Source organism: Ptychodera flava, chromosome 4 (genome assembly GCF_041260155.1).
Source record: "Ptychodera flava strain L36383 chromosome 4, AS_Pfla_20210202, whole genome shotgun sequence".
Taxonomy (NCBI): Eukaryota; Metazoa; Hemichordata; class Enteropneusta; family Ptychoderidae; genus Ptychodera; species Ptychodera flava.
The window spans coordinates 45,321,116-45,337,137 of NC_091931.1; the positions used below are offsets into that span (position 1 = coordinate 45,321,116).

At 37.5% G+C, this 16,022-nt stretch overlaps 2 long non-coding RNA genes across 2 annotated transcripts in view; one reads left to right on the top strand and one right to left on the bottom strand.

Annotated features, from left to right (window-relative positions):
* LOC139130539 (uncharacterized) overlaps window positions 1–16,022 on the top strand; it is a 76,146-nt gene that overhangs the window by 20,271 nt on the left and 39,853 nt on the right. The window lies entirely within an intron of this gene.
* On the bottom strand, window positions 6,394–8,367 carry LOC139130538 (uncharacterized). The gene is made up of 4 exons (XR_011551901.1): window positions 8,284–8,367; window positions 7,242–7,307; window positions 6,824–6,978; window positions 6,394–6,522 (listed from the first exon to the last, which is right to left on the bottom strand). It is a non-coding gene; the product is annotated as an uncharacterized lncRNA (long non-coding RNA).

Sequence of the window (16,022 nt, forward strand, 5' to 3'; positions counted from 1 at the left end):
GGATGGTTCAGTACTCACGAGGTAATAGTTTGCCTGTACGTTTCATCGGGAAAAAGCGATAGCGGTTACAGAGTTACTCTCGGCCTCTACATTTCACAAAAATGTCAGTATCGACGTTTTCATCTTTTACTGTTGTCGCCATTTTGATTTGACTTTCAAATCTTAAACTTGTCACTTAGGAATTTGTTTTGGCGTACGCGGTTGCTGCTACGAGTAGCTGGTTTGCCAATGTGGGTTTCGCATTCATCACACGTCCTGTAGACGACAGACTGCCAAAGTATATTGCTCGAATTTCACTATCACTTCACCATCAATGCTTCCATCTAACGTTTATCCGTCGATTCACGCTATTATAAGACCGCAAACATTTAGCAACTCTAGTTCGGATTGTATGATATGAAATACGGCAGGAACAAAAAAGAGCGCAGGGAGATGAAGCGACCGGTACATGTCACAGCCCCTCGTGAAGGGACTGTGTTTATGTCGATAAAATAAAATAACACCATTGAAAATGGTATGCTGGACGAGAGAGAGAGAGAGAGAGAGAGAGAGAGAGAGAGAGAAGAGAGAGAGAGAGAGAGAGAGAGAGAGAGAGAGAGAGAGAGAGAGATGAACTGGTAACTGCTCTACCGTATCTTTCTCACGTTGATTTACATTCTACAAAGATACGAGAAAAAGCCGATCGATTTTTTCCACTGAAAACTGGAACGTAAACATTTAAATGAAATGACACAAACTCACTTTTATTTTGGGAGCCTTGGGCAATCTATAAAGCACTATAAGGCTAAATCTGTATTGAGAAAGGGGTACTGTATAGAGATACTTTCGGTCGAGCGAAACGTCAATTGGGAAAGGGCAACGCGTATGGCAGTTGGCAGAAGTTATCAGATCTATATATGATTATTTATTTGCAGTCCTGTGATGAGATATGACACCTAACACTCTAAAAGCCATAAAGTCACTCACCTGCTGTATATCAACAAAATATCACTGTATGTTTCTCAAACAAAGCTACATGAAATACTTCACTCTGCAACAGTCATACCGATCACGGTTGCTAGCTGCTAATCATGTCGGCCTTGGATCAACTGCCTTCATGACGACGTTGACTGTATGCGCTTGCGCACTTGATGTTGCACGTGATCTAGGGCTGGACCGTTTTGTACTAAAGGGTTGGGTTTTTACTACTCTATATAACTTTTGTCTCCATAGGACCTTGCCACCAATTTCCTTATTTTGATGTTTGTTTTTTTTTTTAATAAAAGTTTCATCAGCCAGTTATACAGTACTGGAGATTTCCCATCATGATTGGTACACTCGAAAACTCCTCAGTGATCTACTGTGTCTCCCGTGTGTACATATATTCACAGACTAGTTTTTAAAATTCTAAAAACGTACTTTTATGGACACCTTTCTTCTAGATTCCTATTTCAAATGATTTAGAAAAATGTACTTGATTGAGAAAGAAGATACAAGTTTTGTAAATTTTTCCACTGATTGTGTTTTCAGGCATACAGAATGAGGTGATGGAAAGTAGGGAGACTAGTTGCACTTATTTTATGAAACAAAAGGATACTGGTTATTCCAAGGAGAAAGACAAAAGAAATTTACATGCTGGCTTTTCACACAGACTGACTCCTTCAGTTTGTCATAACTAACTACCAAGAAGTCTGGCATTTATAGTACCTGTAGAATATGACTTTTATTGTTTTTTAATGATTTCCTTGAAATTTATAATGAAATATCTAAAGATATTTTAATAGAAGTAATTAATTAATTATCTAGAGGTTTTATATTACTGCTTTCAGGCAGAACGGAAAAAGTTGTAAACATTCTAGCGTTGTGTGTACAAATCAAGCTGAATTGTGGATAATTTATTCTACCATGTGTTAATGCTACCCTAAGGTAGAATAAGTAGACTATCAAGAGGCTAAGCAAAATTGCTCATGGCATAGGTTTGCATATAGAAATGTTCAAACACTTACTAGGAATAGTGGCAATTTTCTGGTATTTCCACGAATGATTCATTGAAAGATGCTTTATTGAAAAATATAAAAAAACCATGTCACCATGCTGATTTAAGACAACATAATAGTTATAGGGTTTCCTTTGAAACCACTGATGCAAAAGTGGTTACTCGGCACTTTTTCATAAGTTTTAATATATTAAATAGGTGGCATATTTGTTATTGGATCAGTAACTTTATACCTTATATTTATATCGAAAATACTACTTGTAGAAGACATGTATTGCACCACTGTAGTAATGAAATGTAAATGGCATTTTGTCAACTTCTAGACTATACTGATATATATACCTTAGTAGGAAAGTCTCTTAAATATGTCCATTAGTTATTAGTAATGCAAAAATGCTAAACTACTTGGACTAATGTTATAGCAGAGTATTTTCAATTTATTTAGCAAGTTTTATTTGTGATGAGGAAAGTTAGTTGCATACACAAACGTAGGTCAGGTCAATGCACACATATATCTGTGATGAGGAAAGTTAGTTGCATACACAAATGGATAGTGTCATTCTTTGTCATAATTCTTAGACAGACAAACAAACAGACAGACAGACAAACACAAAGAGAGATATACATAGAGAATTTAAAACATCAGTAGCACAAAAGCTCATTCGAATGAACACACAAGCTAAAAACCCTGGTCACGGTAATACTATTTCTAAGTTCTATGTGCTCCACTCATAATTTAGTTCATCCTCCCCTGCTATGTAAATGAGCAAAATGAGCAAAATTAATTCAAAATATCACTTCAAAAATTTATTTCTGCTGAACTATGCAACCAACATCCCAAAACCTAATGAGATCTAGTTCCAATCCTAAAGATTCTGCCGTACCTAATTACGTGACATTTGATGAACAAGTTTGAGAGATATCGACGACAAAAATCCATAACACACACTGACATATTACAGACACACATACAGACTAACACTGCCTATAACATTGGCTGCACCCACCGCGTGGGCCAAAAATGCTCGGTCTCGGGCGTTGAATTTCCGACGTTCGATCTCTCATACGTCCGTTTTCTGCATTTGGGATTTAAAGTGACCAAAATACCAAGTAAGACAACAAAGACAAACAACTTGATGTAAGGGACTGGTCAGTTTCTTCGGCCTTGGGGCCGGTGGATTCATGGGGGTCACCTTGTTTTTGACTTTGGTGGTAAGGGGGTCACCATGTTTTTGAAATTCCCAATAGGGGGTCAGTGTATTTTATATTTCGACGTGGCACCCTTCGGGCGCATTTCTTTAAAATATCAAACAATATTTTTCAGCATACCCTTCAGCTACATGACTTTATATATCAGATATGTATATATATATATATATATATATATATATATATATATATATATATATATATATATATATATATATATATATATATATATATATATCTGGCATACTAGTATTTTTCGGCGCGCCCTTCGAGCGCAGTAAATTAATATAGGCCTATCAGAGATATTATGTCAGATATATCTTGATGTCTGTAAATTGAAAGTCTGTTTTGCAAAGTGATTGATCATGATGAAATGTGCAGTTCATATGAAAAGCATGACAAGTTCCTGACACTATTCTGTTTCCTCTATGAGAATTCAGTGTTAAAAAGCAACATGCATTAATATTTCACAATCACATTTTTCTTACAACAGTTCTGGACATCTGCTTTATGCATAAAAAGAGTGGAGTACATTCACAGCTCATTCAAAATACTGTATTCAAACTTTACAATGACACTGTTAAGTTCCTATCTTACAACTGACATGACAACAATTTCATTTAAACACAGAATGACTGAATGTTTAAACATACACACTGAATTATTCCATTTATATTCCACCTTTTGTTTTACCTTTGTCGCAAGCAGGGGGGGGGGGGTCACCCTGTTTTCGAAAGTTGGAATAGGGGGTCAGCCACTTTTGACGTCGGCAAAAATAATCCTCCGGCCCCTCCCCCCAGGCCAAAGAAACTGACCAGTCCCTAATATAATAGCAATAACCCTTGTCGCAGTCGTGTATACACTCGATTTTGGTACAATTCGCTCCATATAGCACTCGCCTATCGGCTCTTGCTATATGTCGCGCATGTACCAAAATCTCGTGTATACCCTCCTGCGGCGGGGTGTATTGCTTAAACATATGTAATAATAACAGAATCCCATAACCTGTGAGTGCAAGCGCGCTGTACTAGCGGTATTTGCACTCGTGCTGCGGTGTATTCTATCATTATTACCCATTGCATGGATTTAGACAGAATAACCCTTGCGAAACCCAGCAACTTCAACTTGTTGGTGACCTGTCAGTCAACATGGAACATGGTAAACAAATAAATTTCCTCATAGTGGACTTTTCAAGAGCTTTTGACCGAGTCAGTCATAGCTTGCTGATTCATTAGTTACACAATTGCGTATAAGGGGTAAAACTCTAAAATGGATCATTTCCGTCACATCTTGGCGAAGTTGTAGTTGAAGAAGGTGAATGCTCAAGTGCTGTAACAGTCAAGTCTAATATCCCACAAGGGTGCGTATTTGACCCCGTCTTTGTCTTGTTCTACATCAATGACCTCAATAGTTCGTCTGTTTGCAGATGACACAATTGCCTATCTTACTATCACATCAGAGTAAGATTATCAAAATCTTCAGCTTGATTTTAATAGTCTAGCTATCTGGGCAGATTAGTGGCTGATGTCCTTTCACGTAGATAAGTGCTAAGTATTTCAGCTACTAGAAAACGTAAACCGCTTATGTAGACTTTCATGCTAGATGCAAAATACTAAAGCACAAACCATCAGAAAAAAATATCTGGGATGTATCTTGATATCTGAACTTGGTTGGAACGAGTATAGAATGTTTGTAAAAACTCTAATGAAACTCTTGGTTTACTTCGCAGAAACCGCCACATTTAATAGCTGCCGCCCTATAAAAGGAAACAGCCTACAAAGCAATTGTTACAGCTACGTTGGACTACGCACCCACTGTGTGGGATCCGTACAGGGAGACTGATGTCATTAATATTGAGAAAGTACAAAGACGAGCAGCTCGATATGTCTTTAATAGTTACCGCACCCAATCGAAGAAGTCGTATGGCCCTTAAACGAAATTGTATCAATAAGTGGCATGGTCTCCATCACATCTTTTTGAACCAACAGCATCGAGCGAACAAGGTCGAAATATCTAGACGAAAACAGTCATCACCAAAATGTTCATGTAAAATACAGGGGTTATTACAGCGAAGTTTAGCCGATATCGTGTCATATTTGTGTGATGTGTACGTATGTTAATGAGTTCCGCATCGAGTCAAAATGTGGACATACAATGAGAACATCTGCACCTTTTTCCTGAACTATTTCGTTAGCATATGTCATGATAAGGAGCCTTACAGCATATGCAACTGGAGGAATCCTTGGAAGTAAATTTAAAGGTCCTCTTCTTTGTTTTTATAGATAATTGCCAATCAACGGTTATTTGGTACGCAATCGTGTTTCTATAAAATGTGCTTATCGCAGGCACTCAGTTATTTACTGAAATGTAATGTGTACCTTTCCTGAGTGAAGGTATCCAGAAGTGTACAAACCTAAAGAACCAACCATAATATTAACGGAAAACTTGAAAAATAATCACTCCACGACGTAACTCAATAAGGTTGCAGACAAGTACCAAAACGTGTATTTTCCTAGAATAAATGCAGTATGAACAGTTAAGACTAAGAAATTCGCTAGATTAGTTGTGTCAGTCGTACAGCATCCACACAACAGCTATTGTATTGTCTGTGAGATATGCACTTCCATGTCTAAGGTGAAAATATCTCTATAAATATCTGCAGATTGAAAATGAATTATTGCAATGCTAAAGGATAGTTGCTCGATTCGACAAAGATAATCAATAAGCCTTGATACGATAACAGAACACCATACAGAATTCATTTTCTCCCCTTAGTAATTTTACTATTACAAATTCCAATAGCTTCTGGCGTACAGAGAGCTTAGCAATCTGCATCATGTCTTACCCTATCAACAGACTTGGCGCAGTTATATATAGAAGGGACATAGATGTTGAATAATGTTGAAGAGCCCTCCTTTTACTTCCCCCTTCTTATGGTTATGTGGCGATAAGTAGTTTCTCAGAAGTACGCTTTCCACGTCTCCTATAACGTTATAATTACGGAAAAGAGTTGATGTTGGATAAGTAGGGAAACACATCAGGAAAATTAGAAGCCCACAAGGACTCTAATGATGTTTCAGATGTCAGTGTAGTTTGTAAAGGAAATAATTACTTTGAAAAGAATTCGTAACTTTGAGGCAGAACTCAAGAAAAGAATAAATTTTGTCACATCCATTTTGCTTACGAATTGCATTTTTATTTCCTTAAAACAGAGAACGAGGTAACTAAGATGATCCATGGTCAACATGGAGGCTGTTACCTAGTGACTTCATAGTAACGGGGTCTTCATCGTCATATTATAGACTTCTACAGTATAGTCTTCTCAATAGCAACTGTAACTGCGTGAGATAAAAAAACATTTCCGATCAGTAAATGAAATTTATTTGTCTGTACATGCTTCTGTGTTATACCTGTTCAGTGAAGTACTGCCTTCCATGGCCACTTAAGACTTTAAATACCGATTTATGTCTTCCAAAACGTTAAATATTTTCATGAATCAAGAGAATTAAGACTTTCATAAAGATATAACCACATTTTAAATGTCTGATGACAGACTGGTAATGAAGGAAAAGAAGACCGTTATAAAACTGTAAACTCGCATGCACAAAATCTGGCAAAAATACTTCAATGAATACGTACATTCCCAGTTGTATTAAGAGACACAAGGACATTCACCTCGACATGCACCATAAAAGAGGCAGGTAATAGGGTCGCAACAATCAAGTTCGGCAGGCTCTGGGCCTCCAACGTGTATCAAGCCGTTGATGAAGTCTTCCTGAAATTGCCTTGGAGGCCTAAGATTAATACATCGAACGATACGAACAGAGATATCTCTGAAATTATCTGCAAAAAACCACGTTTACATGAAAGATACATTTTGTGTGTTGGCAACACTGGATGTTTCGAGCACATTAAACTAAAATTCAAATAGTCTTGCAATGAAAACAACAAAACTCCATTTAAAAAACTAAGGACAGGAATGAAGCCATTCAATGTAGAATAGATAAGCGCATTAAAATTCATCCTCACTGTCGGCCATTGACTTGGAGAAACTTACCAAATGATTCAACGGTTGCCGCCACAACGGACAGTAACACCAAAGAGAAGACAGCCTTCATGATTACTAGAAAAATCCCAGACAAGTAATGGTTGCTGACAGCCTGTATTTGTCAAGCTAGTCCAAAACATGTCAATTACATTGCGTGATGCACAGCGACAATAAAATGTTAAGGAACATGAATTGAGTAATTTATAAAAATATCGTTTTCAAATGACCTCAAAGGACGATAAAGTACTCTTATCGACACCACCTGGTAATAAATATTATGACCAAGCAGGGAAGAATTAAAATAAAAATAAATTTTCAATGTACCCGGCATTTTGTTCAGGTGTACATGTTGTCTCCAACCTAACTATGGTCTTCCATTTTATTTAAAGATCCACTAGCTGTAACTTTGGTCATTTTTTAATTTTTTTGTTCTGTGTATCATCTGCAGTTTCTGGTTTGAATCCCTGAACCATGGAGAAATTCCTAATATTTAGCTCATAAATATACCCTATATGAGTATAATCTGCATTGTTATTGTTTAAATTTTGTATTCAGGTCCGGACTAGAATACATTTATCAACAATAACAATGGTCATTTCACATACACAGGCTGTGTTGGCAAGCAGGACACCGGGCATTGGTCATGATGATCGGATTATAGTAAAATTCTGTAGTTGATACATTGAAACAGAGAAGTGAAAAATTAGTCAAAAGTTACAGCTAATGTCCCTTTAATTATTCGGGCAAAGTTGTCGATGCTTCGTGCTTTTCGTTTAAATGGTACCGGTATACCAACGTAATAATTCGTAATCTATGATTTAGACCATGACCAGTAAATATGACTCTTCATGGGTTAAGTGGGGAAAATTTGACTAACAAATTTCTGCATTTTCATGATACAATGGATGTCAATGTGACGAGGTCCGACTGGAAAGCGACAGAATGTAAAGTCGGTGATTTATTCAGAGCATGGCAAAGAATAAACCCATCCTTCCATGATGAAAAGTAAACAGCCATCTACAAGCGGAAAATGAATATAAAACACTCTTACCGAAGTAGGAAGGTAGTGTAATGTTACAACTTTGATTTCTGAAACTTGACTTGCTGCCGTGTGTCGTCCTTCTCAGTTGTAAGGCTTTCCGTTTTCTTGTCTCACTTTCCTCTTTTATTATGGACTGTGCGTGAGTGAAGCGTGATTTTAAAGTTTTAAATCTGTCTTCGGCAAAAGATTTATTGCAAGCATTTTCACATTTTACAACTTTCCTTCATTACTTTATGACGATATAGCTGTATACGTTTATGACCAATAAATTCGCTGTTGTCAAATGCCCCATCCATGGCCAGTAGTCAAAATTCTGCACGTTTTACATTTTTTACATTCATTCATGTACGAATACATTCTTCTATTTAATACATTTGTGTCCCCTTCCGTCGGTTCGGTTGTGTTCGTCGATGTTGTCTAGCATTGCGTTGTGTAGTTTTAAAGCGTGTCACTTTCATACACTGACTTACTCGCAGACATGGTTAAACACTGCAACTTTAATGCCTTTATTGCTATTCAGTCAGCGGCTCCATCTGTCCATGGCAATACCTACTCAAGGCAGCCATGTTAGCAAAGAGAGAATTACAATACTTATTTACACAAGTCGACAAAATATCTGTATCAAAAATATCATTCTAACTTTAACCAAAACTTACAATCTCTGTTCAAAAATGCATATCACGGCAAACAGAATCATATTGCGGCATGTTTCACAGTAACTGTACTGACGCTAACAAAATGAACTGTTTCCAAACTCGTCAAAACTGTTTACAGAAATTCTGGGAAAGCAGAGGATATTACTTAGGTTACTGAGCATCAATGTGTTCAAGGCTTAAAGCTGAGAAAGTTCAAATAGCTGACGGCAGCAATGACAAACAACAGCTCGGCCATAGCACTACAATGCAACATGTGACTATCAATAACAAATCCATCCACTCAATATAAATGCTCAAAATTCACGAAATCCTGAACATCCTTCATAAATATTACAGTTGAGAGTTCTCTAGACACTAAATATCAATTCCATCTCAGTAATAGACTCGGATGTCAAAGATTACACATTTTTATGAGCGATTGTAAACAGTGACAGAAAGTTACCAACCTACTCAAGGCAGCCATGTTAGCAAAGAGACCGATGTCACCTCTCTGCCTCGCGAGGGCGCCTTACAATGACGTAACAGTTTATGATATGCATCACAAAGAGAATGCGTGTTGCTGATAACTACAATGCAAAAGAAACTATACATTATATTTTATCAAAAATCTTGGTCACACATGTATTACATGAAAGGTCTGCACGAAATACATTTTTACATTTAATACATGAGTTACATTTATGTCACGAAAGGTCGGGTCTAGCTGGGTCTAGCTGGGCTTGCAAGAAATACATTCTTTACATTTAATCACAGAGAAACAGAGTGAAACAGAGTGCAACGCTTGCATGCCTTTTGTTCCATGGTCGTCTTGGTAGACTATTGGCTTTTCATATTAAAATGAGCTTCAAAGGTGTTAAACTTTTTGGAGGCTTTGTTTGTGGTTGATAATTACACGAGATTATGCGAAAAATACGACGAGATGGCATCGTACTGCCAGTCGCGTAGCAACCATAGTTACTTTGTGAACTGTCAGGCCAGAAACACTGCTTCACGCCAATCAAAACATAACACGCCAGCAGTTTCATAAACATGTCCTTTCTTGACGCACGTTTAAAAGACGGTATGACTGACCGTAAACCATTGAGTAAAACCAGACAGTATCGATAAAAGACTTTAAAATTTGGGTCAAACACACTCATTATATATTCATAAAAATATGAGGGGAATCATTAAAATGGTAAAACTCATTTTCCTGAAGCTCAAAACACTCCCGTTTCCGCCAGCACGTCAATTCCGCTCAGCACCACACGACAACAACAACACAAACTTTGCTGAACATACTTTCGCTTAACAATTGGCGAAATCCGAAAATTACCGAAGGATGCATGGTCGGCACTCTTCGGAAAGAGAGGCGAGAGCAACCTGAGGCGAGGCGAACATGGATGGGTTACGTAACCGCTTCACGCCTTAAACAATACCCGTTGCGACTCTGTCTATGTTCCTGTGTGATTTAATACATTTTTTTACATTTGTTACATGAAAGGTCTGCACGAAATACATTATCTACATTTAATACATTTTTTCAACAAATGTCCGTACGAAATACACCGAACTCTCGGGCCTTGCTCGGGAGTTATCGGACATCATCGGGAGTTTGGGAGTCTTGCACGAAATGCATTTTTACATTTAATACATTTTTTACACTTTTTACATTTAGTACATGAAAGGTCTGCCCAATATGCATTTTTTACATTTAATACATTTTTACATTGATAATATGAAAGTTCTGCAAAAATACATTCTAAGGTCGGGTCGGGTCTAGCTGTGCTTTGAGGAAATACGTTCTTTACATTTGATACACTCTTTACATTTAATACATTCTTTACATGAAAGGTCTGCACGAATTACATTCTTTACATTAAATGCTTTTTTTCATAACATGTCCGCACAAACTATCAGAACTTGGTTGGGAGGGATGGCCCGACCTTATCGTGAGTTTAGGCGGGCCTTGCCTGAAATACATTCTGTACAATTAATACATTTTGTCGTAAAAATGTCCGCACGTAAGACACGTTACAGGGGCCGTGGTTTAACTATCTGGACTTCGAAGAACAATGAATTTCAAGATGGTCGCCACGTTTTTTTAATGCTCCGTATGAAGTGAAGTTTTTATCGTATGAAGTGAAGATTTTATCGTCTTTATTGGTATTTTAACCTTCTGTTTTTATTGGTGGTGGTACTGGTGGTTTTGTGAAGTGCTGTGAAGTGAGTTTTTGACTGTACCTGTAGTGTCGTCGTCGTCGTTTAGTCGCCGTGTGTCGTCGTTCCTTCAAGTTATTGTTCTCTAGTGAGTGTACGTAGCACCAACGTGTGCGTGGTGTTGACGCCATCTTGGATTTTAATCTGTTCAACTTCCCTTTCCGTTCGACACGTTAAGGACCTCACCCATCCGCTTTTTGTTACTCGTTTGACGTTTTTATCGGACTTCTGGGTTCCTCCGAAATACTATACTCCAGTTACGTATGGCTCTAGCTTCTACAACAATGAATATGGACAAGTCAACTCTTGTAACAACACAGAATCCTGCGCAACGACCAAGGAGACAAAGAAACCCCCCAAGGAAATTCATTGACTCTCCTGCTCCCACAAGACAACCATTGACCAGTAAGCATAAACAGTATAATTTAAATCGTAAAAAAGCAATTGACAAGAAGTTAAATGCATGCAACAGGGAATTTTACCGCATTGAACAGAAAGACCGTGGTAGACAACTACTAATTACTCTGAGCACTGCAGCATATGAATTAATGAAGACTGCCATTTTCGATAAATTCAGCAACAACTCATCAACATGGTATTGCAGTAATTCTGAGATTAAAGACAATAATGGATATATCATAGAACAACAAGTTAAGCTTTCTAATCGACTGAGAGATGGGTCAAAAGGAAGTCAACAAAAACTCTCTATCAACCTGTATAATACCAATTCTACTATACTGATAAATGGATCACTCATACATGAGTTCAAGCAAAAACATTTGCCAGATTTAGAACAACTACTTAGTGACAACAATGTAATCCAGCAGCTTGATCTTCAACTCAGAGACGCCCTTGATTCCCTGAAGTCCAATTGCAAACCTCAATCCTCTCAGAAATCCGATGGCAATGTGTCACATCCTGGTTCCTTGGATGTCTCGACTGACTCCCATGATAATCATAATATCCATTCTATTACTCCAGTACCTATGCAAGTGGATAAGAACAACACAAAAAAATACATCTCCTCTCCAATCAAAACAAGAATCAAGACAAATGTTCCAAGAATAATACATCCAAGAAGACGTGTACATTGAACACTCAGATGTCTTCCCTTACTCAAAATATTGATGACTCCACCCTCTCCTCACAGTGCCCTCACTGTAAAACTGATGTATCTACAGGTGTGCAATGCAATGCATGTCTTCTATGGTTCCACCAACAATGTGAACAAATCCCTGATGAAGTCTATGAACGATTAAAACTATGCGATACTTTACCCTTCAATTGTTCAGCATGTATTTCTCAAGAGATTCAGCTTGCTCCAACAGCTGATGGCAATCAACATAGTAATGATCTCTCAACTAATAAGACAATTAACACTCAAATTCACACTGTGTCTACAACTCCTACCTGTAATAGATCAGAGAACTCAAGAGCAGAACAAAATAACCAAGATAACAATCAAGATTTCAATTCTAATGGTAGACCAATCAGTTACACTATTAATGCACAGAAGCCTCCAATCCAAGTGAACACTCAGCAGAACAAAGAAAAAGAACTTAAAACTAGAGAGCGCCAACTTACACTCAAAGAGAAGAAACTCAAGGAGAAAGAACAAGACCTATCTGAAGCAATTGATCATCTTTCACTTGCAAAATCCACTATCTCAAAGTTAGAAGTTAAAATATCTGAGCTTGAGAAATCCAACAAACTTTTAAGACTTAAACTAGCAGCGCAACCTGAAGAAGTAAATTCTACTAAAACTCAGGCACAAGAACTCAACATCATGATACAACGCTGATCCAACTTCAACAACAAATACAAGATACAAAACTTACTCAACTATCACATGAAATACAGTTACTCAAGCACAGTATGTTACCTCATTACTCAATACAGCAACCTTTCATCCAACAACAAGTTCCTCAACCTATAAATCCAAATATCCTCTTCAATCAACAACCATGGTATTTACAACAACCCTTCTCATTACCAGCAATGAATCCTCTCAATAACCCGTATATGTTCATGATGCCATATATGTATCCAAATGTTGTAAGACCACATCCAGCTGCAATGAAGAATTCCAGTCAACGTCCTTTTATACCCAACTACACAAAAACAGCTCAACTGAATCACCAGAACTATACTCGTAATATTCAAAATCAACAGAACATTAATCATTCTTCTCAAGTTCCCACTCCAAGAACAACACACATTTCTCCTGACAGATCTTCATCTCGGAACATTACCTTGACTGAACATGCTTCTGATGCTGTTACTCTATCATAGTTTCTGATGCCAACTCAGTAACCACAATGATATTGCTGATCAAGTTGACTCTTCAACAAAAGATATGATGAATACTAGTGTACTCCTACAGAACGATATTCGTTCGGAAACAGGTTATCCGGAAACTCCAATCTCAAACACAGTTCCAGTTACATCTACCAGTATACCGATCTCTGAATCCTTACCTGCAAACAATCGTGTTTCTCCGTCTAGGAATATTCTGTATCAAAAGAAATCCAGTCCCACAAGGAAGCCTTTTTTAGGGAATGGCAGAGCCTCTCAGACCAATCCAAATTATCTACTGGACAGAAGCATTTAGATAACCTACCCACCAGCAGTACGAAAAATACGAACTTCACGCCAATTAAGATAACTACATTCAATACAAAAAATGTGAAAGCAAACTCTCTCTACATCCAACAATTACTGATGGACACAGATATCTTATGTTTACAAGAGCACTGGCTCTTTGAATTTGAAAAATCTTACCTTGATGAATTGTCCACCAACCACAGATGTTTTGTGAAATGTGTTGATAAAGATGATCCCATTCCCCCCACTCAAGTCCCTAGAGGTTATGGAGGTACCGCAATTTTATATCCAAAAGCTCTTTCTAATATTATCAAGGAAAAATCTGATGGCAGCTCAAGACTAATTATTCTGGAAATTAACTCCAATACACCAATATGCCTCATTACAGTATATATGCCATGTAGAGGAAACACCTCAAGTACCATGGAATTCAACTCAATGCTCAACGAAATACAGGAACTCATTTATAAGTACTCCCCATCACACCAAATCATACTTTCTGGTGATTTTAATGCATCCCTTTCAAGAAGACTTGATGTTATTAGAGATACCAAAATTGAACAGTTCTGTACAGAAAATAACCTTTTCTCAACTCAAGAAGGACAACCAACTTTTTATCACCCAAATCAACAACACAGTTCTGAAATTGATTACATTCTCTTCAGCAACAGTCAAGAACTCTGCACCAATAAAACAATAGTCCATGAAATGTCACCAATAAACACTTCAGACCATATTCCAGTTTCAACAACTATCAACCTCTCAACTGTGAAACCTATACAGACCACCAAGACCACAATCTCCATGAAACCAAATTGGTCAAAATGCGATAAAGAAGTATACAAGTCTGTTATAAACTCTCACCTCAACCCTATCGACAATATCTCATCTTCTTTCGAACTAGATATCCAATTGGAACATCTTATTAACACTGTTCACCAAGCTGTACATACAAGTATTCCAAGTTACAAAATGGAAATGACTGTCAAACAAAAGCCCAACAGAATATGGAATCATGAGATTGCAGTAGCTATAAAGAACTCCAAGATTGCACACTGGATTTGGAAAAAAGCTGGTCGCCCAACTGAAAGCAATAACCCCCTATTGAAGACCAAAAAAGCATCAGCATCACAACTTAGAAAACTACAAAGGCAAGAAATTGCTAAGAAAAGACAGAAGAAAATCACAGAAATCATGAACGCCAAAACTGAAGATACAAGAACTTTCTATAAACTCATAAAACAGCAAAGAAAAACAGAATCTCACAATTCAACTACTGAACTTATCATAGATGACAAGATATTTACAAGTAACAATTTATGTGATGGTTGGCAAGCCTACTTCTCATCTCTTGCATTACCCAAAGACATGGAACATTTTGATAGTCACTATGCTAACCAAGTGGAATTTGACACAAATCTGATTGAAATATTAGCTGGAGAAAATTACTCTCTGCCTGACCCAGTCTCTACCAAAGAAGTCCAGAAGATTTTATATAAGATGCATACAAATAAAGCACTTGATAATGACAGATTATCAGTTGAACATTTCAAGTATGGTGGTGATAAATTGACTTCTAACCTTACGATGATCATCAACTATATTCTCAAATCTTCCAAGATTCCAGACTCTCTAAAAATAGGACTTGTCTCTCCCATCCACAAAAAAGGTCCTCAAAACATTCCGAGCAATTATCGAGGTATAACAGTCACGTCAGTCATCCTGAAGATAATTGAAAACGTTATTCTTCAACGTATTAATCCTATGTTACAACTCTCTCAGTCCAAATTCCAAAGCGGATTTACTTCTGGCTCCTCATCAATTAATACAGTTCTCCTCCTGTCTGAGGCGATTCAAGAAGCTACAGATCAGAAGATCCCCCTGTTTGTTACTTTCCTGGATGCTGAAAAGGCGTTTGATGTTGTATCACATCCATCTCTCTTACGGAAATTATACTTTGATGGTGTAACTGATAATCTCTGGTCCATAACTAAAGATTTATACACAAATATGGTATCCAAGGTTAAATGGGAAAATCAAACTTCACAAACATTCCAAATTCAACAGGGTGTTAGACAGGGTGGTGTGATGTCAGCAACCCACTACAAGCGTTACAACAACCAGCTTCTGTTATCATTGGAAGACAACTACGAAGGTGCCAAAATTGGTCATATTTCCATACCTCATCTGACTTGCGCTGATGATGTCACTCTATTGTCACATTCGCAATCAGAGTTTCAAGCTATGCACAATGATGTTACAACTTACGCATCAAAAGAACGTTACAAC